General features: G+C 50.5%; 24 non-coding genes across 24 annotated transcripts; 12 read left to right on the top strand and 12 right to left on the bottom strand.

Moving 5' to 3' along the window:
• The first annotated feature begins 128 nt into the window (after positions 1-128).
• Positions 129-200, top strand: Trnag-ccc. Its single transcript has one exon. It is a non-coding gene; the product is annotated as a tRNA-Gly (tRNA).
• Positions 201-1,326: 1,126 nt separating this feature from the next.
• On the bottom strand, positions 1,327-1,410 carry Trnal-uaa. Its single transcript has one exon. It is a non-coding gene; the product is annotated as a tRNA-Leu (tRNA).
• A 684-nt stretch (positions 1,411-2,094) lies between these two features.
• Positions 2,095-2,166, top strand: Trnag-ccc. The gene has a single exon. It is a non-coding gene; the product is annotated as a tRNA-Gly (tRNA).
• Positions 2,167-3,292: 1,126 nt separating this feature from the next.
• Positions 3,293-3,376, bottom strand: Trnal-uaa. The gene has a single exon. It is a non-coding gene; the product is annotated as a tRNA-Leu (tRNA).
• A 684-nt stretch (positions 3,377-4,060) lies between these two features.
• Trnag-ccc lies at positions 4,061-4,132 on the top strand. The gene has a single exon. It is a non-coding gene; the product is annotated as a tRNA-Gly (tRNA).
• A 1,126-nt stretch (positions 4,133-5,258) lies between these two features.
• Trnal-uaa lies at positions 5,259-5,342 on the bottom strand. The gene has a single exon. It is a non-coding gene; the product is annotated as a tRNA-Leu (tRNA).
• Positions 5,343-6,026: 684 nt separating this feature from the next.
• Positions 6,027-6,098, top strand: Trnag-ccc. The gene has a single exon. It is a non-coding gene; the product is annotated as a tRNA-Gly (tRNA).
• A 1,126-nt stretch (positions 6,099-7,224) lies between these two features.
• Positions 7,225-7,308, bottom strand: Trnal-uaa. Its single transcript has one exon. It is a non-coding gene; the product is annotated as a tRNA-Leu (tRNA).
• Positions 7,309-7,992: 684 nt separating this feature from the next.
• Trnag-ccc lies at positions 7,993-8,064 on the top strand. The gene has a single exon. It is a non-coding gene; the product is annotated as a tRNA-Gly (tRNA).
• A 1,126-nt stretch (positions 8,065-9,190) lies between these two features.
• On the bottom strand, positions 9,191-9,274 carry Trnal-uaa. Its single transcript has one exon. It is a non-coding gene; the product is annotated as a tRNA-Leu (tRNA).
• A 684-nt stretch (positions 9,275-9,958) lies between these two features.
• Positions 9,959-10,030, top strand: Trnag-ccc. The gene has a single exon. It is a non-coding gene; the product is annotated as a tRNA-Gly (tRNA).
• Positions 10,031-11,156: 1,126 nt separating this feature from the next.
• Trnal-uaa lies at positions 11,157-11,240 on the bottom strand. The gene has a single exon. It is a non-coding gene; the product is annotated as a tRNA-Leu (tRNA).
• A 684-nt stretch (positions 11,241-11,924) lies between these two features.
• Trnag-ccc lies at positions 11,925-11,996 on the top strand. Its single transcript has one exon. It is a non-coding gene; the product is annotated as a tRNA-Gly (tRNA).
• Positions 11,997-13,122: 1,126 nt separating this feature from the next.
• Trnal-uaa lies at positions 13,123-13,206 on the bottom strand. Its single transcript has one exon. It is a non-coding gene; the product is annotated as a tRNA-Leu (tRNA).
• Positions 13,207-13,890: 684 nt separating this feature from the next.
• Trnag-ccc lies at positions 13,891-13,962 on the top strand. The gene has a single exon. It is a non-coding gene; the product is annotated as a tRNA-Gly (tRNA).
• Positions 13,963-15,088: 1,126 nt separating this feature from the next.
• Trnal-uaa lies at positions 15,089-15,172 on the bottom strand. The gene has a single exon. It is a non-coding gene; the product is annotated as a tRNA-Leu (tRNA).
• Positions 15,173-15,856: 684 nt separating this feature from the next.
• On the top strand, positions 15,857-15,928 carry Trnag-ccc. Its single transcript has one exon. It is a non-coding gene; the product is annotated as a tRNA-Gly (tRNA).
• Positions 15,929-17,054: 1,126 nt separating this feature from the next.
• On the bottom strand, positions 17,055-17,138 carry Trnal-uaa. The gene has a single exon. It is a non-coding gene; the product is annotated as a tRNA-Leu (tRNA).
• A 684-nt stretch (positions 17,139-17,822) lies between these two features.
• Positions 17,823-17,895, top strand: Trnag-ccc. Its single transcript has one exon. It is a non-coding gene; the product is annotated as a tRNA-Gly (tRNA).
• A 1,127-nt stretch (positions 17,896-19,022) lies between these two features.
• Trnal-uaa lies at positions 19,023-19,106 on the bottom strand. The gene has a single exon. It is a non-coding gene; the product is annotated as a tRNA-Leu (tRNA).
• A 684-nt stretch (positions 19,107-19,790) lies between these two features.
• Positions 19,791-19,862, top strand: Trnag-ccc. The gene has a single exon. It is a non-coding gene; the product is annotated as a tRNA-Gly (tRNA).
• A 1,126-nt stretch (positions 19,863-20,988) lies between these two features.
• On the bottom strand, positions 20,989-21,072 carry Trnal-uaa. The gene has a single exon. It is a non-coding gene; the product is annotated as a tRNA-Leu (tRNA).
• A 685-nt stretch (positions 21,073-21,757) lies between these two features.
• Trnag-ccc lies at positions 21,758-21,829 on the top strand. The gene has a single exon. It is a non-coding gene; the product is annotated as a tRNA-Gly (tRNA).
• Positions 21,830-22,961: 1,132 nt separating this feature from the next.
• Positions 22,962-23,045, bottom strand: Trnal-uaa. Its single transcript has one exon. It is a non-coding gene; the product is annotated as a tRNA-Leu (tRNA).
• Positions 23,046-23,535: the final 490 nt, after the last annotated feature.

Genomic DNA, 23,535 nt, shown 5'->3' on the forward strand with positions numbered 1-23,535 from the left:
ACCTACGCACTGCGTTCAGATGTGCTCACCTCCGCCCTGGCGTTGAGCGCCTACAGCGCCGTCGCCTTCGGCCTCTGATGGCAGGAGGGTAGCGGACACATCAAGGCGTGGGTGGGACGCAGCACAACGCGGTGGTGGTGTAACGGTCAGCATGGTTGCTTCCCAAGCAGTTGATCCGGGTTCGATTCCCGGCCACCGCACAAAAGGTACTTTTTTCTTCTACGGGTATTCCACGTAACGAAACGCGATCTTCGAAACTGTGAACTGTCGCGGTACGAATAGTTTTCCTTCGCCCCTCGTCTCAGTCCGTGCTGCCAGGGCGCTAGTCTGCGGCTTTCGTTTCTCAGCATCGTGTGTCTCCATGTGTCGACTTGTCTCGACTTTGCTCGGCTGACGCGAAAGCTGACGCTTGGAAATGGGCATATATGTAGAGGGCAGGCGCGACAAACGACTGGGAGAGACCAAAAAACGACAAACACACGACAGAACCTTTCATTTTATTGTGGCCACAGATTCGCCCCTTAGTGTACCGAGAGGCAAGAGTGGCGTCAGCGTGCGGGACCGCATAATTATTGCTAAGCAACAACGAAGCCGAAGGAAAAATGCAAAATGAAAGAAGGCAACAGCACGTCGAGTTCCCAGCCGAGCACGCATCCATGTACTAACCACGGCCAACGATTCCTAACGCCGGTGAACAGACGAGAACCGCTGCACTACGCGCGGTGTGGCCGTTGGCGACAGTATCGCGCAACGTGTAGACACCTTACTTCTTGTGAAGATCGCTTGTTATTTACCTGGCAGTGTGTCGCTGGAGGAAGCATTGTCTTTTAGGGGAGAAAAATGAAATGGCACTTGGTGCGGTCGAATACGTGGCCTTTGTGTTCACAGCACGACGCTCTAACTTACTCAGCTATCGAGCTACGCAATGTGGCACGTCTGCAGTCCAATACCCGATCCACCGTCTCATCCACCTTTATTACTGCCCTGACACTCATTTACGCACATATCTGCTTTCGTTCACGTTTGCTCGCCTGATGCTTGGACCCCAAAAACCACAACCCAAAGATATCGTAAATGCCGTGAGAATAACCAAGACTCAGCAAACAAAAGAATGTTCGGCTACCGGGAATCGATTCCGGGCCTCGTGGCTGAAAGCCATGTCTCCTAACAGCTTTCCATTCTTTCAGGCCGCCAGACAATCAGACTTGCAAGGCAAGCACCATAGTCACTGCCGTTTCTCGTAGTATCTGTGGAACCTGTTCCCGCGTAATTTACTTGTTTTCCCGCATGTACGAAATTGGTAGTTTTGGAATATTTAAAATGCATTGTCAGATGTGGGGTTCGAACCCACGCTCCCCTTCGGGAACCAGAGCTTAAATCTGGCGCCTTAGACCGCTCGGCCAATCTGACGCGTGGGCGCCAAATCTCTTCCACCGTCGTTTCTCGGTATATCTCCAGAGCCTGACTGCGAAATTAGCGTGTTTTTTTTCTTGTGTGAAGGAAATACGTTGGTTTTAGAGTATTTAAAACGAATTGTCAGATGTGAGGTTGCACCCCACCCTCACTTTCGGGAACCACAGCTTAAACATGGTGCCTTACACCATTGTTTTCCGTCGCCATCTGTCTTTAGTGGAACGAGCAGAACTGTAGTTATCAATATTCACACTGACGCAGAGAAAACAAAAAACGACAGAAGAGGCCGTTCCCTAGCAACGGCTACGCTGTGCATTTCGCCCTCAGGGGAAGCTAATGATAGGCTCCAGGCGAGCATCAAACTAACCAACTTAATATTGTGATACTTAGGCGCTTTCTACTTCTGGATTGGCACACACATGCTGAATCGTCTCTGGATCATCAGTAAGTACGTCACATTAGATATTTGTTTTATCGCCCTGCTGTAAATTAAAGGGCAGTTTTTCAACGGCTGTCAGTTCTGCTTCTAGCTACGCTACATCGCCCTAGCAGCACCTACGCACTGCGTTCAGATGTGCTCACCTCCGCCCTGGCGTTGAGCGCCTACAGCGCCGTCGCCTTCGGCCTCTGATGGCAGGAGGGTAGCGGACACATCAAGGCGTGGGTGGGACGCAGCACAACGCGGTGGTGGTGTAACGGTCAGCATGGTTGCTTCCCAAGCAGTTGATCCGGGTTCGATTCCCGGCCACCGCACAAAAGGTACTTTTTTCTTCTACGGGTATTCCACGTAACGAAACGCGATCTTCGAAACTGTGAACTGTCGCGGTACGAATAGTTTTCCTTCGCCCCTCGTCTCAGTCCGTGCTGCCAGGGCGCTAGTCTGCGGCTTTCGTTTCTCAGCATCGTGTGTCTCCATGTGTCGACTTGTCTCGACTTTGCTCGGCTGACGCGAAAGCTGACGCTTGGAAATGGGCATATATGTAGAGGGCAGGCGCGACAAACGACTGGGAGAGACCAAAAAACGACAAACACACGACAGAACCTTTCATTTTATTGTGGCCACAGATTCGCCCCTTAGTGTACCGAGAGGCAAGAGTGGCGTCAGCGTGCGGGACCGCATAATTATTGCTAAGCAACAACGAAGCCGAAGGAAAAATGCAAAATGAAAGAAGGCAACAGCACGTCGAGTTCCCAGCCGAGCACGCATCCATGTACTAACCACGGCCAACGATTCCTAACGCCGGTGAACAGACGAGAACCGCTGCACTACGCGCGGTGTGGCCGTTGGCGACAGTATCGCGCAACGTGTAGACACCTTACTTCTTGTGAAGATCGCTTGTTATTTACCTGGCAGTGTGTCGCTGGAGGAAGCATTGTCTTTTAGGGGAGAAAAATGAAATGGCACTTGGTGCGGTCGAATACGTGGCCTTTGTGTTCACAGCACGACGCTCTAACTTACTCAGCTATCGAGCTACGCAATGTGGCACGTCTGCAGTCCAATACCCGATCCACCGTCTCATCCACCTTTATTACTGCCCTGACACTCATTTACGCACATATCTGCTTTCGTTCACGTTTGCTCGCCTGATGCTTGGACCCCAAAAACCACAACCCAAAGATATCGTAAATGCCGTGAGAATAACCAAGACTCAGCAAACAAAAGAATGTTCGGCTACCGGGAATCGATTCCGGGCCTCGTGGCTGAAAGCCATGTCTCCTAACAGCTTTCCATTCTTTCAGGCCGCCAGACAATCAGACTTGCAAGGCAAGCACCATAGTCACTGCCGTTTCTCGTAGTATCTGTGGAACCTGTTCCCGCGTAATTTACTTGTTTTCCCGCATGTACGAAATTGGTAGTTTTGGAATATTTAAAATGCATTGTCAGATGTGGGGTTCGAACCCACGCTCCCCTTCGGGAACCAGAGCTTAAATCTGGCGCCTTAGACCGCTCGGCCAATCTGACGCGTGGGCGCCAAATCTCTTCCACCGTCGTTTCTCGGTATATCTCCAGAGCCTGACTGCGAAATTAGCGTGTTTTTTTTCTTGTGTGAAGGAAATACGTTGGTTTTAGAGTATTTAAAACGAGTTGTCAGATGTGAGGTTGCACCCCACCCTCACTTTCGGGAACCACAGCTTAAACATGGTGCCTTACACCATTGTTTTCCGTCGCCATCTGTCTTTAGTGGAACGAGCAGAACTGTAGTTATCAATATTCACACTGACGCAGAGAAAACAAAAAACGACAGAAGAGGCCGTTCCCTAGCAACGGCTACGCTGTGCATTTCGCCCTCAGGGGAAGCTAATGATAGGCTCCAGGCGAGCATCAAACTAACCAACTTAATATTGTGATACTTAGGCGCTTTCTACTTCTGGATTGGCACACACATGCTGAATCGTCTCTGGATCATCAGTAAGTACGTCACATTAGATATTTGTTTTATCGCCCTGCTGTAAATTAAAGGGCAGTTTTTCAACGGCTGTCAGTTCTGCTTCTAGCTACGCTACATCGCCCTAGCAGCACCTACGCACTGCGTTCAGATGTGCTCACCTCCGCCCTGGCGTTGAGCGCCTACAGCGCCGTCGCCTTCGGCCTCTGATGGCAGGAGGGTAGCCGACACATCAAGGCGTGGGTGGGACGCAGCACAACGCGGTGGTGGTGTAACGGTCAGCATGGTTGCTTCCCAAGCAGTTGATCCGGGTTCGATTCCCGGCCACCGCACAAAAGGTACTTTTTTCTTCTACGGGTATTCCACGTAACGAAACGCGATCTTCGAAACTGTGAACTGTCGCGGTACGAATAGTTTTCCTTCGCCCCTCGTCTCAGTCCGTGCTGCCAGGGCGCTAGTCTGCGGCTTTCGTTTCTCAGCATCGTGTGTCTCCATGTGTCGACTTGTCTCGACTTTGCTCGGCTGACGCGAAAGCTGACGCTTGGAAATGGGCATATATGTAGAGGGCAGGCGCGACAAACGACTGGGAGAGACCAAAAAACGACAAACACACGACAGAACCTTTCATTTTATTGTGGCCACAGATTCGCCCCTTAGTGTACCGAGAGGCAAGAGTGGCGTCAGCGTGCGGGACCGCATAATTATTGCTAAGCAACAACGAAGCCGAAGGAAAAATGCAAAATGAAAGAAGGCAACAGCACGTCGAGTTCCCAGCCGAGCACGCATCCATGTACTAACCACGGCCAACGATTCCTAACGCCGGTGAACAGACGAGAACCGCTGCACTACGCGCGGTGTGGCCGTTGGCGACAGTATCGCGCAACGTGTAGACACCTTACTTCTTGTGAAGATCGCTTGTTATTTACCTGGCAGTGTGTCGCTGGAGGAAGCATTGTCTTTTAGGGGAGAAAAATGAAATGGCACTTGGTGCGGTCGAATACGTGGCCTTTGTGTTCACAGCACGACGCTCTAACTTACTCAGCTATCGAGCTACGCAATGTGGCACGTCTGCAGTCCAATACCCGATCCACCGTCTCATCCACCTTTATTACTGCCCTGACACTCATTTACGCACATATCTGCTTTCGTTCACGTTTGCTCGCCTGATGCTTGGACCCCAAAAACCACAACCCAAAGATATCGTAAATGCCGTGAGAATAACCAAGACTCAGCAAACAAAAGAATGTTCGGCTACCGGGAATCGATTCCGGGCCTCGTGGCTGAAAGCCATGTCTCCTAACAGCTTTCCATTCTTTCAGGCCGCCAGACAATCAGACTTGCAAGGCAAGCACCATAGTCACTGCCGTTTCTCGTAGTATCTGTGGAACCTGTTCCCGCGTAATTTACTTGTTTTCCCGCATGTACGAAATTGGTAGTTTTGGAATATTTAAAATGCATTGTCAGATGTGGGGTTCGAACCCACGCTCCCCTTCGGGAACCAGAGCTTAAATCTGGCGCCTTAGACCGCTCGGCCAATCTGACGCGTGGGCGCCAAATCTCTTCCACCGTCGTTTCTCGGTATATCTCCAGAGCCTGACTGCGAAATTAGCGTGTTTTTTTTCTTGTGTGAAGGAAATACGTTGGTTTTAGAGTATTTAAAACGAGTTGTCAGATGTGAGGTTGCACCCCACCCTCACTTTCGGGAACCACAGCTTAAACATGGTGCCTTACACCATTGTTTTCCGTCGCCATCTGTCTTTAGTGGAACGAGCAGAACTGTAGTTATCAATATTCACACTGACGCAGAGAAAACAAAAAACGACAGAAGAGGCCGTTCCCTAGCAACGGCTACGCTGTGCATTTCGCCCTCAGGGGAAGCTAATGATAGGCTCCAGGCGAGCATCAAACTAACCAACTTAATATTGTGATACTTAGGCGCTTTCTACTTCTGGATTGGCACACACATGCTGAATCGTCTCTGGATCATCAGTAAGTACGTCACATTAGATATTTGTTTTATCGCCCTGCTGTAAATTAAAGGGCAGTTTTTCAACGGCTGTCAGTTCTGCTTCTAGCTACGCTACATCGCCCTAGCAGCACCTACGCACTGCGTTCAGATGTGCTCACCTCCGCCCTGGCGTTGAGCGCCTACAGCGCCGTCGCCTTCGGCCTCTGATGGCAGGAGGGTAGCGGACACATCAAGGCGTGGGTGGGACGCAGCACAACGCGGTGGTGGTGTAACGGTCAGCATGGTTGCTTCCCAAGCAGTTGATCCGGGTTCGATTCCCGGCCACCGCACAAAAGGTACTTTTTTCTTCTACGGGTATTCCACGTAACGAAACGCGATCTTCGAAACTGTGAACTGTCGCGGTACGAATAGTTTTCCTTCGCCCCTCGTCTCAGTCCGTGCTGCCAGGGCGCTAGTCTGCGGCTTTCGTTTCTCAGCATCGTGTGTCTCCATGTGTCGACTTGTCTCGACTTTGCTCGGCTGACGCGAAAGCTGACGCTTGGAAATGGGCATATATGTAGAGGGCAGGCGCGACAAACGACTGGGAGAGACCAAAAAACGACAAACACACGACAGAACCTTTCATTTTATTGTGGCCACAGATTCGCCCCTTAGTGTACCGAGAGGCAAGAGTGGCGTCAGCGTGCGGGACCGCATAATTATTGCTAAGCAACAACGAAGCCGAAGGAAAAATGCAAAATGAAAGAAGGCAACAGCACGTCGAGTTCCCAGCCGAGCACGCATCCATGTACTAACCACGGCCAACGATTCCTAACGCCGGTGAACAGACGAGAACCGCTGCACTACGCGCGGTGTGGCCGTTGGCGACAGTATCGCGCAACGTGTAGACACCTTACTTCTTGTGAAGATCGCTTGTTATTTACCTGGCAGTGTGTCGCTGGAGGAAGCATTGTCTTTTAGGGGAGAAAAATGAAATGGCACTTGGTGCGGTCGAATACGTGGCCTTTGTGTTCACAGCACGACGCTCTAACTTACTCAGCTATCGAGCTACGCAATGTGGCACGTCTGCAGTCCAATACCCGATCCACCGTCTCATCCACCTTTATTACTGCCCTGACACTCATTTACGCACATATCTGCTTTCGTTCACGTTTGCTCGCCTGATGCTTGGACCCCAAAAACCACAACCCAAAGATATCGTAAATGCCGTGAGAATAACCAAGACTCAGCAAACAAAAGAATGTTCGGCTACCGGGAATCGATTCCGGGCCTCGTGGCTGAAAGCCATGTCTCCTAACAGCTTTCCATTCTTTCAGGCCGCCAGACAATCAGACTTGCAAGGCAAGCACCATAGTCACTGCCGTTTCTCGTAGTATCTGTGGAACCTGTTCCCGCGTAATTTACTTGTTTTCCCGCATGTACGAAATTGGTAGTTTTGGAATATTTAAAATGCATTGTCAGATGTGGGGTTCGAACCCACGCTCCCCTTCGGGAACCAGAGCTTAAATCTGGCGCCTTAGACCGCTCGGCCAATCTGACGCGTGGGCGCCAAATCTCTTCCACCGTCGTTTCTCGGTATATCTCCAGAGCCTGACTGCGAAATTAGCGTGTTTTTTTTCTTGTGTGAAGGAAATACGTTGGTTTTAGAGTATTTAAAACGAGTTGTCAGATGTGAGGTTGCACCCCACCCTCACTTTCGGGAACCACAGCTTAAACATGGTGCCTTACACCATTGTTTTCCGTCGCCATCTGTCTTTAGTGGAACGAGCAGAACTGTAGTTATCAATATTCACACTGACGCAGAGAAAACAAAAAACGACAGAAGAGGCCGTTCCCTAGCAACGGCTACGCTGTGCATTTCGCCCTCAGGGGAAGCTAATGATAGGCTCCAGGCGAGCATCAAACTAACCAACTTAATATTGTGATACTTAGGCGCTTTCTACTTCTGGATTGGCACACACATGCTGAATCGTCTCTGGATCATCAGTAAGTACGTCACATTAGATATTTGTTTTATCGCCCTGCTGTAAATTAAAGGGCAGTTTTTCAACGGCTGTCAGTTCTGCTTCTAGCTACGCTACATCGCCCTAGCAGCACCTACGCACTGCGTTCAGATGTGCTCACCTCCGCCCTGGCGTTGAGCGCCTACAGCGCCGTCGCCTTCGGCCTCTGATGGCAGGAGGGTAGCCGACACATCAAGGCGTGGGTGGGACGCAGCACAACGCGGTGGTGGTGTAACGGTCAGCATGGTTGCTTCCCAAGCAGTTGATCCGGGTTCGATTCCCGGCCACCGCACAAAAGGTACTTTTTTCTTCTACGGGTATTCCACGTAACGAAACGCGATCTTCGAAACTGTGAACTGTCGCGGTACGAATAGTTTTCCTTCGCCCCTCGTCTCAGTCCGTGCTGCCAGGGCGCTAGTCTGCGGCTTTCGTTTCTCAGCATCGTGTGTCTCCATGTGTCGACTTGTCTCGACTTTGCTCGGCTGACGCGAAAGCTGACGCTTGGAAATGGGCATATATGTAGAGGGCAGGCGCGACAAACGACTGGGAGAGACCAAAAAACGACAAACACACGACAGAACCTTTCATTTTATTGTGGCCACAGATTCGCCCCTTAGTGTACCGAGAGGCAAGAGTGGCGTCAGCGTGCGGGACCGCATAATTATTGCTAAGCAACAACGAAGCCGAAGGAAAAATGCAAAATGAAAGAAGGCAACAGCACGTCGAGTTCCCAGCCGAGCACGCATCCATGTACTAACCACGGCCAACGATTCCTAACGCCGGTGAACAGACGAGAACCGCTGCACTACGCGCGGTGTGGCCGTTGGCGACAGTATCGCGCAACGTGTAGACACCTTACTTCTTGTGAAGATCGCTTGTTATTTACCTGGCAGTGTGTCGCTGGAGGAAGCATTGTCTTTTAGGGGAGAAAAATGAAATGGCACTTGGTGCGGTCGAATACGTGGCCTTTGTGTTCACAGCACGACGCTCTAACTTACTCAGCTATCGAGCTACGCAATGTGGCACGTCTGCAGTCCAATACCCGATCCACCGTCTCATCCACCTTTATTACTGCCCTGACACTCATTTACGCACATATCTGCTTTCGTTCACGTTTGCTCGCCTGATGCTTGGACCCCAAAAACCACAACCCAAAGATATCGTAAATGCCGTGAGAATAACCAAGACTCAGCAAACAAAAGAATGTTCGGCTACCGGGAATCGATTCCGGGCCTCGTGGCTGAAAGCCATGTCTCCTAACAGCTTTCCATTCTTTCAGGCCGCCAGACAATCAGACTTGCAAGGCAAGCACCATAGTCACTGCCGTTTCTCGTAGTATCTGTGGAACCTGTTCCCGCGTAATTTACTTGTTTTCCCGCATGTACGAAATTGGTAGTTTTGGAATATTTAAAATGCATTGTCAGATGTGGGGTTCGAACCCACGCTCCCCTTCGGGAACCAGAGCTTAAATCTGGCGCCTTAGACCGCTCGGCCAATCTGACGCGTGGGCGCCAAATCTCTTCCACCGTCGTTTCTCGGTATATCTCCAGAGCCTGACTGCGAAATTAGCGTGTTTTTTTTCTTGTGTGAAGGAAATACGTTGGTTTTAGAGTATTTAAAACGAGTTGTCAGATGTGAGGTTGCACCCCACCCTCACTTTCGGGAACCACAGCTTAAACATGGTGCCTTACACCATTGTTTTCCGTCGCCATCTGTCTTTAGTGGAACGAGCAGAACTGTAGTTATCAATATTCACACTGACGCAGAGAAAACAAAAAACGACAGAAGAGGCCGTTCCCTAGCAACGGCTACGCTGTGCATTTCGCCCTCAGGGGAAGCTAATGATAGGCTCCAGGCGAGCATCAAACTAACCAACTTAATATTGTGATACTTAGGCGCTTTCTACTTCTGGATTGGCACACACATGCTGAATCGTCTCTGGATCATCAGTAAGTACGTCACATTAGATATTTGTTTTATCGCCCTGCTGTAAATTAAAGGGCAGTTTTTCAACGGCTGTCAGTTCTGCTTCTAGCTACGCTACATCGCCCTAGCAGCACCTACGCACTGCGTTCAGATGTGCTCACCTCCGCCCTGGCGTTGAGCGCCTACAGCGCCGTCGCCTTCGGCCTCTGATGGCAGGAGGGTAGCGGACACATCAAGGCGTGGGTGGGACGCAGCACAACGCGGTGGTGGTGTAACGGTCAGCATGGTTGCTTCCCAAGCAGTTGATCCGGGTTCGATTCCCGGCCACCGCACAAAAGGTACTTTTTTCTTCTACGGGTATTCCACGTAACGAAACGCGATCTTCGAAACTGTGAACTGTCGCGGTACGAATAGTTTTCCTTCGCCCCTCGTCTCAGTCCGTGCTGCCAGGGCGCTAGTCTGCGGCTTTCGTTTCTCAGCATCGTGTGTCTCCATGTGTCGACTTGTCTCGACTTTGCTCGGCTGACGCGAAAGCTGACGCTTGGAAATGGGCATATATGTAGAGGGCAGGCGCGACAAACGACTGGGAGAGACCAAAAAACGACAAACACACGACAGAACCTTTCATTTTATTGTGGCCACAGATTCGCCCCTTAGTGTACCGAGAGGCAAGAGTGGCGTCAGCGTGCGGGACCGCATAATTATTGCTAAGCAACAACGAAGCCGAAGGAAAAATGCAAAATGAAAGAAGGCAACAGCACGTCGAGTTCCCAGCCGAGCACGCATCCATGTACTAACCACGGCCAACGATTCCTAACGCCGGTGAACAGACGAGAACCGCTGCACTACGCGCGGTGTGGCCGTTGGCGACAGTATCGCGCAACGTGTAGACACCTTACTTCTTGTGAAGATCGCTTGTTATTTACCTGGCAGTGTGTCGCTGGAGGAAGCATTGTCTTTTAGGGGAGAAAAATGAAATGGCACTTGGTGCGGTCGAATACGTGGCCTTTGTGTTCACAGCACGACGCTCTAACTTACTCAGCTATCGAGCTACGCAATGTGGCACGTCTGCAGTCCAATACCCGATCCACCGTCTCATCCACCTTTATTACTGCCCTGACACTCATTTACGCACATATCTGCTTTCGTTCACGTTTGCTCGCCTGATGCTTGGACCCCAAAAACCACAACCCAAAGATATCGTAAATGCCGTGAGAATAACCAAGACTCAGCAAACAAAAGAATGTTCGGCTACCGGGAATCGATTCCGGGCCTCGTGGCTGAAAGCCATGTCTCCTAACAGCTTTCCATTCTTTCAGGCCGCCAGACAATCAGACTTGCAAGGCAAGCACCATAGTCACTGCCGTTTCTCGTAGTATCTGTGGAACCTGTTCCCGCGTAATTTACTTGTTTTCCCGCATGTACGAAATTGGTAGTTTTGGAATATTTAAAATGCATTGTCAGATGTGGGGTTCGAACCCACGCTCCCCTTCGGGAACCAGAGCTTAAATCTGGCGCCTTAGACCGCTCGGCCAATCTGACGCGTGGGCGCCAAATCTCTTCCACCGTCGTTTCTCGGTATATCTCCAGAGCCTGACTGCGAAATTAGCGTGTTTTTTTTCTTGTGTGAAGGAAATACGTTGGTTTTAGAGTATTTAAAACGAGTTGTCAGATGTGAGGTTGCACCCCACCCTCACTTTCGGGAACCACAGCTTAAACATGGTGCCTTACACCATTGTTTTCCGTCGCCATCTGTCTTTAGTGGAACGAGCAGAACTGTAGTTATCAATATTCACACTGACGCAGAGAAAACAAAAAACGACAGAAGAGGCCGTTCCCTAGCAACGGCTACGCTGTGCATTTCGCCCTCAGGGGAAGCTAATGATAGGCTCCAGGCGAGCATCAAACTAACCAACTTAATATTGTGATACTTAGGCGCTTTCTACTTCTGGATTGGCACACACATGCTGAATCGTCTCTGGATCATCAGTAAGTACGTCACATTAGATATTTGTTTTATCGCCCTGCTGTAAATTAAAGGGCAGTTTTTCAACGGCTGTCAGTTCTGCTTCTAGCTACGCTACATCGCCCTAGCAGCACCTACGCACTGCGTTCAGATGTGCTCACCTCCGCCCTGGCGTTGAGCGCCTACAGCGCCGTCGCCTTCGGCCTCTGATGGCAGGAGGGTAGCGGACACATCAAGGCGTGGGTGGGACGCAGCACAACGCGGTGGTGGTGTAACGGTCAGCATGGTTGCTTCCCAAGCAGTTGATCCGGGTTCGATTCCCGGCCACCGCACAAAAGGTACTTTTTTCTTCTACGGGTATTCCACGTAACGAAACGCGATCTTCGAAACTGTGAACTGTCGCGGTACGAATAGTTTTCCTTCGCCCCTCGTCTCAGTCCGTGCTGCCAGGGCGCTAGTCTGCGGCTTTCGTTTCTCAGCATCGTGTGTCTCCATGTGTCGACTTGTCTCGACTTTGCTCGGCTGACGCGAAAGCTGACGCTTGGAAATGGGCATATATGTAGAGGGCAGGCGCGACAAACGACTGGGAGAGACCAAAAAACGACAAACACACGACAGAACCTTTCATTTTATTGTGGCCACAGATTCGCCCCTTAGTGTACCGAGAGGCAAGAGTGGCGTCAGCGTGCGGGACCGCATAATTATTGCTAAGCAACAACGAAGCCGAAGGAAAAATGCAAAATGAAAGAAGGCAACAGCACGTCGAGTTCCCAGCCGAGCACGCATCCATGTACTAACCACGGCCAACGATTCCTAACGCCGGTGAACAGACGAGAACCGCTGCACTACGCGCGGTGTGGCCGTTGGCGACAGTATCGCGCAACGTGTAGACACCTTACTTCTTGTGAAGATCGCTTGTTATTTACCTGGCAGTGTGTCGCTGGAGGAAGCATTGTCTTTTAGGGGAGAAAAATGAAATGGCACTTGGTGCGGTCGAATACGTGGCCTTTGTGTTCACAGCACGACGCTCTAACTTACTCAGCTATCGAGCTACGCAATGTGGCACGTCTGCAGTCCAATACCCGATCCACCGTCTCATCCACCTTTATTACTGCCCTGACACTCATTTACGCACATATCTGCTTTCGTTCACGTTTGCTCGCCTGATGCTTGGACCCCAAAAACCACAACCCAAAGATATCGTAAATGCCGTGAGAATAACCAAGACTCAGCAAACAAAAGAATGTTCGGCTACCGGGAATCGATTCCGGGCCTCGTGGCTGAAAGCCATGTCTCCTAACAGCTTTCCATTCTTTCAGGCCGCCAGACAATCAGACTTGCAAGGCAAGCACCATAGTCACTGCCGTTTCTCGTAGTATCTGTGGAACCTGTTCCCGCGTAATTTACTTGTTTTCCCGCATGTACGAAATTGGTAGTTTTGGAATATTTAAAATGCATTGTCAGATGTGGGGTTCGAACCCACGCTCCCCTTCGGGAACCAGAGCTTAAATCTGGCGCCTTAGACCGCTCGGCCAATCTGACGCGTGGGCGCCAAATCTCTTCCACCGTCGTTTCTCGGTATATCTCCAGAGCCTGACTGCGAAATTAGCGTGTTTTTTTTCTTGTGTGAAGGAAATACGTTGGTTTTAGAGTATTTAAAACGAGTTGTCAGATGTGAGGTTGCACCCCACCCTCACTTTCGGGAACCACAGCTTAAACATGGTGCCTTACACCATTGTTTTCCGTCGCCATCTGTCTTTAGTGGAACGAGCAGAACTGTAGTTATCAATATTCACACTGACGCAGAGAAAACAAAAAACGACAGAAGAGGCCGTTCCCTAGCAACGGCTACGCTGTGCATTTCGCCCTCAGGGGAAGCTAATGATAGGCTCCAGGCGAGCATCAAACTAACCAACTTAATATTGTGATACTTAGGCGCTTTCTACTTCTGGATTGGCACACACATGCTGAATCGTCTCTGGATCATCAGTAAGTACGTCACATTAGATATTTGTTTTATCGCCCTGCTGTAAATTAAAGGGCAGTTTTTCAACGGCTGTCAGTTCTGCTTCTAGCTACGCTACATCGCCCTAGCAGCACCTACGCACTGCGTTCAGATGTGCTCACCTCCGCCCTGGCGTTGAGCGCCTACAGCGCCGTCGCCTTCGGCCTCTGATGGCAGGAGGGTAGCGGACACATCAAGGCGTGGGTGGGACGCAGCACAACGCGGTGGTGGTGTAACGGTCAGCATGGTTGCTTCCCAAGCAGTTGATCCGGGTTCGATTCCCGGCCACCGCACAAAAGGTACTTTTTTCTTCTACGGGTATTCCACGTAACGAAACGCGATCTTCGAAACTGTGAACTGTCGCGGTACGAATAGTTTTCCTTCGCCCCTCGTCTCAGTCCGTGCTGCCAGGGCGCTAGTCTGCGGCTTTCGTTTCTCAGCATCGTGTGTCTCCATGTGTCGACTTGTCTCGACTTTGCTCGGCTGACGCGAAAGCTGACGCTTGGAAATGGGCATATATGTAGAGGGCAGGCGCGACAAACGACTGGGAGAGACCAAAAAACGACAAACACACGACAGAACCTTTCATTTTATTGTGGCCACAGATTCGCCCCTTAGTGTACCGAGAGGCAAGAGTGGCGTCAGCGTGCGGGACCGCATAATTATTGCTAAGCAACAACGAAGCCGAAGGAAAAATGCAAAATGAAAGAAGGCAACAGCACGTCGAGTTCCCAGCCGAGCACGCATCCATGTACTAACCACGGCCAACGATTCCTAACGCCGGTGAACAGACGAGAACCGCTGCACTACGCGCGGTGTGGCCGTTGGCGACAGTATCGCGCAACGTGTAGACACCTTACTTCTTGTGAAGATCGCTTGTTATTTACCTGGCAGTGTGTCGCTGGAGGAAGCATTGTCTTTTAGGGGAGAAAAATGAAATGGCACTTGGTGCGGTCGAATACGTGGCCTTTGTGTTCACAGCACGACGCTCTAACTTACTCAGCTATCGAGCTACGCAATGTGGCACGTCTGCAGTCCAATACCCGATCCACCGTCTCATCCACCTTTATTACTGCCCTGACACTCATTTACGCACATATCTGCTTTCGTTCACGTTTGCTCGCCTGATGCTTGGACCCCAAAAACCACAACCCAAAGATATCGTAAATGCCGTGAGAATAACCAAGACTCAGCAAACAAAAGAATGTTCGGCTACCGGGAATCGATTCCGGGCCTCGTGGCTGAAAGCCATGTCTCCTAACAGCTTTCCATTCTTTCAGGCCGCCAGACAATCAGACTTGCAAGGCAAGCACCATAGTCACTGCCGTTTCTCGTAGTATCTGTGGAACCTGTTCCCGCGTAATTTACTTGTTTTCCCGCATGTACGAAATTGGTAGTTTTGGAATATTTAAAATGCATTGTCAGATGTGGGGTTCGAACCCACGCTCCCCTTCGGGAACCAGAGCTTAAATCTGGCGCCTTAGACCGCTCGGCCAATCTGACGCGTGGGCGCCAAATCTCTTCCACCGTCGTTTCTCGGTATATCTCCAGAGCCTGACTGCGAAATTAGCGTGTTTTTTTTCTTGTGTGAAGGAAATACGTTGGTTTTAGAGTATTTAAAACGAGTTGTCAGATGTGAGGTTGCACCCCACCCTCACTTTCGGGAACCACAGCTTAAACATGGTGCCTTACACCATTGTTTTCCGTCGCCATCTGTCTTTAGTGGAACGAGCAGAACTGTAGTTATCAATATTCACACTGACGCAGAGAAAACAAAAAACGACAGAAGAGGCCGTTCCCTAGCAACGGCTACGCTGTGCATTTCGCCCTCAGGGGAAGCTAATGATAGGCTCCAGGCGAGCATCAAACTAACCAACTTAATATTGTGATACTTAGGCGCTTTCTACTTCTGGATTGGCACACACATGCTGAATCGTCTCTGGATCATCAGTAAGTACGTCACATTAGATATTTGTTTTATCGCCCTGCTGTAAATTAAAGGGCAGTTTTTCAACGGCTGTCAGTTCTGCTTCTAGCTACGCTACATCGCCCTAGCAGCACCTACGCACTGCGTTCAGATGTGCTCACCTCCGCCCTGGCGTTGAGCGCCTACAGCGCCGTCGCCTTCGGCCTCTGATGGCAGGAGGGTAGCGGACACATCAAGGCGTGGGTGGGACGCAGCACAACGCGGTGGTGGTGTAACGGTCAGCATGGTTGCTTCCCAAGCAGTTGATCCGGGTTCGATTCCCGGCCACCGCACAAAAGGTACTTTTTTCTTCTACGGGTATTCCACGTAACGAAACGCGATCTTCGAAACTGTGAACTGTCGCGGTACGAATAGTTTTCCTTCGCCCCTCGTCTCAGTCCGTGCTGCCAGGGCGCTAGTCTGCGGCTTTCGTTTCTCAGCATCGTGTGTCTCCATGTGTCGACTTGTCTCGACTTTGCTCGGCTGACGCGAAAGCTGACGCTTGGAAATGGGCATATATGTAGAGGGCAGGCGCGACAAACGACTGGGAGAGACCAAAAAACGACAAACACACGACAGAACCTTTCATTTTATTGTGGCCACAGATTCGCCCCTTAGTGTACCGAGAGGCAAGAGTGGCGTCAGCGTGCGGGACCGCATAATTATTGCTAAGCAACAACGAAGCCGAAGGAAAAATGCAAAATGAAAGAAGGCAACAGCACGTCGAGTTCCCAGCCGAGCACGCATCCATGTACTAACCACGGCCAACGATTCCTAACGCCGGTGAACAGACGAGAACCGCTGCACTACGCGCGGTGTGGCCGTTGGCGACAGTATCGCGCAACGTGTAGACACCTTACTTCTTGTGAAGATCGCTTGTTATTTACCTGGCAGTGTGTCGCTGGAGGAAGCATTGTCTTTTAGGGGAGAAAAATGAAATGGCACTTGGTGCGGTCGAATACGTGGCCTTTGTGTTCACAGCACGACGCTCTAACTTACTCAGCTATCGAGCTACGCAATGTGGCACGTCTGCAGTCCAATACCCGATCCACCGTCTCATCCACCTTTATTACTGCCCTGACACTCATTTACGCACATATCTGCTTTCGTTCACGTTTGCTCGCCTGATGCTTGGACCCCAAAAACCACAACCCAAAGATATCGTAAATGCCGTGAGAATAACCAAGACTCAGCAAACAAAAGAATGTTCGGCTACCGGGAATCGATTCCGGGCCTCGTGGCTGAAAGCCATGTCTCCTAACAGCTTTCCATTCTTTCAGGCCGCCAGACAATCAGACTTGCAAGGCAAGCACCATAGTCACTGCCGTTTCTCGTAGTATCTGTGGAACCTGTTCCCGCGTAATTTACTTGTTTTCCCGCATGTACGAAATTGGTAGTTTTGGAATATTTAAAATGCATTGTCAGATGTGGGGTTCGAACCCACGCTCCCCTTCGGGAACCAGAGCTTAAATCTGGCGCCTTAGACCGCTCGGCCAATCTGACGCGTGGGCGCCAAATCTCTTCCACCGTCGTTTCTCGGTATATCTCCAGAGCCTGACTGCGAAATTAGCGTGTTTTTTTTCTTGTGTGAAGGAAATACGTTGGTTTTAGAGTATTTAAAACGAGTTGTCAGATGTGAGGTTGCACCCCACCCTCACTTTCGGGAACCACAGCTTAAACATGGTGCCTTACACCATTGTTTTCCGTCGCCATCTGTCTTTAGTGGAACGAGCAGAACTGTAGTTATCAATATTCACACTGACGCAGAGAAAACAAAAAACGACAGAAGAGGCCGTTCCCTAGCAACGGCTACGCTGTGCATTTCGCCCTCAGGGGAAGCTAATGATAGGCTCCAGGCGAGCATCAAACTAACCAACTTAATATTGTGATACTTAGGCGCTTTCTACTTCTGGATTGGCACACACATGCTGAATCGTCTCTGGATCATCAGTAAGTACGTCACATTAGATATTTGTTTTATCGCCCTGCTGTAAATTAAAGGGCAGTTTTTCAACGGCTGTCAGTTCTGCTTCTAGCTACGCTACATCGCCCTAGCAGCACCTACGCACTGCGTTCAGATGTGCTCACCTCCGCCCTGGCGTTGAGCGCCTACAGCGCCGTCGCCTTCGGCCTCTGATGGCAGGAGGGTAGCCGACACATCAAGGCGTGGGTGGGACGCAGCACAACGCGGTGGTGGTTGTAACGGTCAGCATGGTTGCTTCCCAAGCAGTTGATCCGGGTTCGATTCCCGGCCACCGCACAAAAGGTACTTTTTTCTTCTACGGGTATTCCACGTAACGAAACGCGATCTTCGAAACTGTGAACTGTCGCGGTACGAATAGTTTTCCTTCGCCCCTCGTCTCAGTCCGTGCTGCCAGGGCGCTAGTCTGCGGCTTTCGTTTCTCAGCATCGTGTGTCTCCATGTGTCGACTTGTCTCGACTTTGCTCGGCTGACGCGAAAGCTGACGCTTGGAAATGGGCATATATGTAGAGGGCAGGCGCGACAAACGACTGGGAGAGACCAAAAAACGACAAACACACGACAGAACCTTTCATTTTATTGTGGCCACAGATTCGCCCCTTAGTGTACCGAGAGGCAAGAGTGGCGTCAGCGTGCGGGACCGCATAATTATTGCTAAGCAACAACGAAGCCGAAGGAAAAATGCAAAATGAAAGAAGGCAACAGCACGTCGAGTTCCCAGCCGAGCACGCATCCATGTACTAACCACGGCCAACGATTCCTAACGCCCGGTGAACAGACGAGAACCGCTGCACTACGCGCGGTGTGGCCGTTGGCGACAGTATCGCGCAACGTGTAGACACCTTACTTCTTGTGAAGATCGCTTGTTATTTACCTGGCAGTGTGTCGCTGGAGGAAGCATTGTCTTTTAGGGGAGAAAAATGAAATGGCACTTGGTGCGGTCGAATACGTGGCCTTTGTGTTCACAGCACGACGCTCTAACTTACTCAGCTATCGAGCTACGCAATGTGGCACGTCTGCAGTCCAATACCCGATCCACCGTCTCATCCACCTTTATTACTGCCCTGACACTCATTTACGCACATATCTGCTTTCGTTCACGTTTGCTCGCCTGATGCTTGGACCCCAAAAACCACAACCCAAAGATATCGTAAATGCCGTGAGAATAACCAAGACTCAGCAAACAAAAGAATGTTCGGCTACCGGGAATCGATTCCGGGCCTCGTGGCTGAAAGCCATGTCTCCTAACAGCTTTCCATTCTTTCAGGCCGCCAGACAATCAGACTTGCAAGGCAAGCACCATAGTCACTGCCGTTTCTCGTAGTATCTGTGGAACCTGTTCCCGCGTAATTTACTTGTTTTCCCGCATGTACGAAATTGGTAGTTTTGGAATATTTAAAATGCATTGTCAGATGTGGGGTTCGAACCCACGCTCCCCTTCGGGAACCAGAGCTTAAATCTGGCGCCTTAGACCGCTCGGCCAATCTGACGCGTGGGCGCCAAATCTCTTCCACCGTCGTTTCTCGGTATATCTCCAGAGCCTGACTGCGAAATTAGCGTGTTTTTTTTCTTGTGTGAAGGAAATACGTTGGTTTTAGAGTATTTAAAACGAGTTGTCAGATGTGAGGTTGCACCCCACCCTCACTTTCGGGAACCACAGCTTAAACATGGTGCCTTACACCATTGTTTTCCGTCGCCATCTGTCTTTAGTGGAACGAGCAGAACTGTAGTTATCAATATTCACACTGACGCAGAGAAAACAAAAAACGACAGAAGAGGCCGTTCCCTAGCAACGGCTACGCTGTGCATTTCGCCCTCAGGGGAAGCTAATGATAGGCTCCAGGCGAGCATCAAACTAACCAACTTAATATTGTGATACTTAGGCGCTTTCTACTTCTGGATTGGCACACACATGCTGAATCGTCTCTGGATCATCAGTAAGTACGTCACATTAGATATTTGTTTTATCGCCCTGCTGTAAATTAAAGGGCAGTTTTTCAACGGCTGTCAGTTCTGCTTCTAGCTACGCTACATCGCCCTAGCAGCACCTACGCACTGCGTTCAGATGTGCTCACCTCCGCCCTGGCGTTGAGCGCCTACAGCGCCGTCGCCTTCGGCCTCTGATGGCAGGAGGGTAGCGGACACATCAAGGCGTGGGTGGGACGCAGCACAACGCGGTGGTGGTGTAACGGTCAGCATGGTTGCTTCCCAAGCAGTTGATCCGGGTTCGATTCCCGGCCACCGCACAAAAGGTACTTTTTTCTTCTACGGGTATTCCACGTAACGAAACGCGATCTTCGAAACTGTGAACTGTCGCGGTACGAATAGTTTTCCTTCGCCCCTCGTCTCAGTCCGTGCTGCCAGGGCGCTAGTCTGCGGCTTTCGTTTCTCAGCATCGTGTGTCTCCATGTGTCGACTTGTCTCGACTTTGCTCGGCTGACGCGAAAGCTGACGCTTGGAAATGGGCATATATGTAGAGGGCAGGCGCGACAAACGACTGGGAGAGACCAAAAAACGACAAACACACGACAGAACCTTTCATTTTATTGTGGCCACAGATTCGCCCCTTAGTGTACCGAGAGGCAAGAGTGGCGTCAGCGTGCGGGACCGCATAATTATTGCTAAGCAACAACGAAGCCGAAGGAAAAATGCAAAATGAAAGAAGGCAACAGCACGTCGAGTTCCCAGCCGAGCACGCATCCATGTACTAACCACGGCCAACGATTCCTAACGCCGGTGAACAGACGAGAACCGCTGCACTACGCGCGGTGTGGCCGTTGGCGACAGTATCGCGCAACGTGTAGACACCTTACTTCTTGTGAAGATCGCTTGTTATTTACCTGGCAGTGTGTCGCTGGAGGAAGCATTGTCTTTTAGGGGAGAAAAATGAAATGGCACTTGGTGCGGTCGAATACGTGGCCTTTGTGTTCACAGCACGACGCTCTAACTTACTCAGCTATCGAGCTACGCAATGTGGCACGTCTGCAGTCCAATACCCGATCCACCGTCTCATCCACCTTTATTACTGCCCTGACACTCATTTACGCACATATCTGCTTTCGTTCACGTTTGCTCGCCTGATGCTTGGACCCCAAAAACCACAACCCAAAGATATCGTAAATGCCGTGAGAATAACCAAGACTCAGCAAACAAAAGAATGTTCGGCTACCGGGAATCGATTCCGGGCCTCGTGGCTGAAAGCCATGTCTCCTAACAGCTTTCCATTCTTTCAGGCCGCCAGACAATCAGACTTGCAAGGCAAGCACCATAGTCACTGCCGTTTCTCGTAGTATCTGTGGAACCTGTTCCCGCGTAATTTACTTGTTTTCCCGCATGTACGAAATTGGTAGTTTTGGAATATTTAAAATGCATTGTCAGATGTGGGGTTCGAACCCACGCTCCCCTTCGGGAACCAGAGCTTAAATCTGGCGCCTTAGACCGCTCGGCCAATCTGACGCGTGGGCGCCAAATCTCTTCCACCGTCGTTTCTCGGTATATCTCCAGAGCCTGACTGCGAAATTAGCGTGTTTTTTTTCTTGTGTGAAGGAAATACGTTGGTTTTAGAGTATTTAAAACGAGTTGTCAGATGTGAGGTTGCACCCCACCCTCACTTTCGGGAACCACAGCTTAAACATGGTGCCTTACACCATTGTTTTCCGTCGCCATCTGTCTTTAGTGGAACGAGCAGAACTGTAGTTATCAATATTCACACTGACGCAGAGAAAACAAAAAACGACAGAAGAGGCCGTTCCCTAGCAACGGCTACGCTGTGCATTTCGCCCTCAGGGGAAGCTAATGATAGGCTCCAGGCGAGCATCAAACTAACCAACTTAATATTGTGATACTTAGGCGCTTTCTACTTCTGGATTGGCACACACATGCTGAATCGTCTCTGGATCATCAGTAAGTACGTCACATTAGATATTTGTTTTATCGCCCTGCTGTAAATTAAAGGGCAGTTTTTCAAACGGCTGTCAGTTCTGCTTCTAGCTACGCTACATCGCCCTAGCAGCACCTACGCACTGCGTTCAGATGTGCTCACCTCCGCCCTGGCGTTGAGCGCCTACAGCGCCGTCGCCTTCGGCCTCTGATGGCAGGAGGGTAGCCGACACATCAAGGCGTGGGTGGGACGCAGCACAACGCGGTGGTGGTGTAACGGTCAGCATGGTTGCTTCCCAAGCAGTTGATCCGGGTTCGATTCCCGGCCACCGCACAAAAGGTACTTTTTTCTTCTACGGGTATTCCACGTAACGAAACGCGATCTTCGAAACTGTGAACTGTCGCGGTACGAATAGTTTTCCTTCGCCCCTCGTCTCAGTCTCCGTGCTGCCAGGGCGCTAGTCTGCGGCTTTCGTTTCTCAGCATCGTGTGTCTCCATGTGTCGACTTGTCTCGACTTTGCTCGGCTGACGCGAAAGCTGACGCTTGGAAATGGGCATATATGTAGGAGGGCAGGCGCGACAAACGACTGGGAGAGACCAAAAAACGACAAACACACGACAGAACCTTTCATTTTATTGTGGCCACAGATTCGCCCCTTAGTGTACCGAGAGGCAAGAGTGCGTCAGCGTGCGGGACCGCATAATTATTGCTAAGCAACAACGAAGCCGAAGGAAAAATGCAAAATGAAAGAAGGCAACAGCACGTCGAGTTCCCAGCCGAGCACGCATCCATGTACTAACCACGGCCAACGATTCCTAACGCCGGTGAACAGACGAGAACCGCTGCACTACGCGCCGGTGTGGCCGTTGGCGACAGTATCGCGCAACGTGTAGACACCTTACTTCTTGTGAAGATCGCTTGTTATTTACCTGGCAGTGTGTCGCTGGAGGAAGCATTGTCTTTTAGGGGAGAAAAATGAAATGGCACTTGGTGCGGTCGAATACGTGGCCTTTGTGTTCACAGCACGACGCTCTAACTTACTCAGCTATCGAGCTACGCAATGTGGCACGTCTGCAGTCCAATACCCGATCCACCGTCTCATCCACCTTTATTACTGCCCTGACACTCATTTACGCACATATCTGCTTTCGTTCACGTTTGCTCGCCTGATGCTTGGACCCCAAAAACCACAAACCCAAAGATATCGTAAATGCCGTGAGAATAACCAAGACTCAGCAAACAAAAGAATGTTCGGCTACCGGGAATCGATTCCGGGCCTCGGTGGCTGAAAGCCATGTCTCCTAACAGCTTTCCATTCTTTCAGGCCGCCAGACAATCAGACTTGCAAGGCAAGGCACCATAGTCACTGCCGTTTCTCGTAGTATCTGTGGAACCTGTTCCCGCGTAATTTACTTGTTTTCCCGCATGTACGAAATTGGTAGTTTTGGAATATTTAAAATGCATTGTCAGATGTGGGGTTCGAACCCACGCTCCCCTTCGGGAACCAGAGCTTAAATCTGGCGCCTTAGACCGCTCGGCCAATCTGACGCGTGGGCGCCAAATCTCTTCCACCGTCGTTTCTCGGTATATCTCCAGAGCCTGACTGCGAAATTAGCGTGTTTTTTTTCTTGTGTGAAGGAAATACGTTGGTTTTAGAGTATTTAAAACGAGTTGTCAGATGTGAGGTTGCACCCCACCCTCACTTTCGGGGAACCACAGCTTAAACATGGTGCCTTACACCATTGTTTTCCGTCGCCATCTGTCTTTAGTGGAACGAGCAGAACTGTAGTTATCAATATTCACACTGACGCAGAGAAAACAAAAAACGACAGAAGAGGCCGTTCCCTAGCAACGGCTACGCTGTGCATTTCGGCCCTCATGGGAAGCTAATGATAGGCTCCAGGCGAGCATCAAACTAACCAACTTAATATTGTGATACTTAGGCGCTTTCTACTTCTGGATTGGCACACACATGCTGAATCGTCTCTGGATCATCAGTAAGTACGTCACATTAGATATTTGTTTTATCGCCCTGCTG

The sequence above is a fragment of the Schistocerca piceifrons genome, unplaced genomic scaffold (genome assembly GCF_021461385.2).
Source record: "Schistocerca piceifrons isolate TAMUIC-IGC-003096 unplaced genomic scaffold, iqSchPice1.1 HiC_scaffold_116, whole genome shotgun sequence".
NCBI lineage: Eukaryota > Metazoa > Arthropoda > Insecta > Orthoptera > Acrididae > Schistocerca > Schistocerca piceifrons.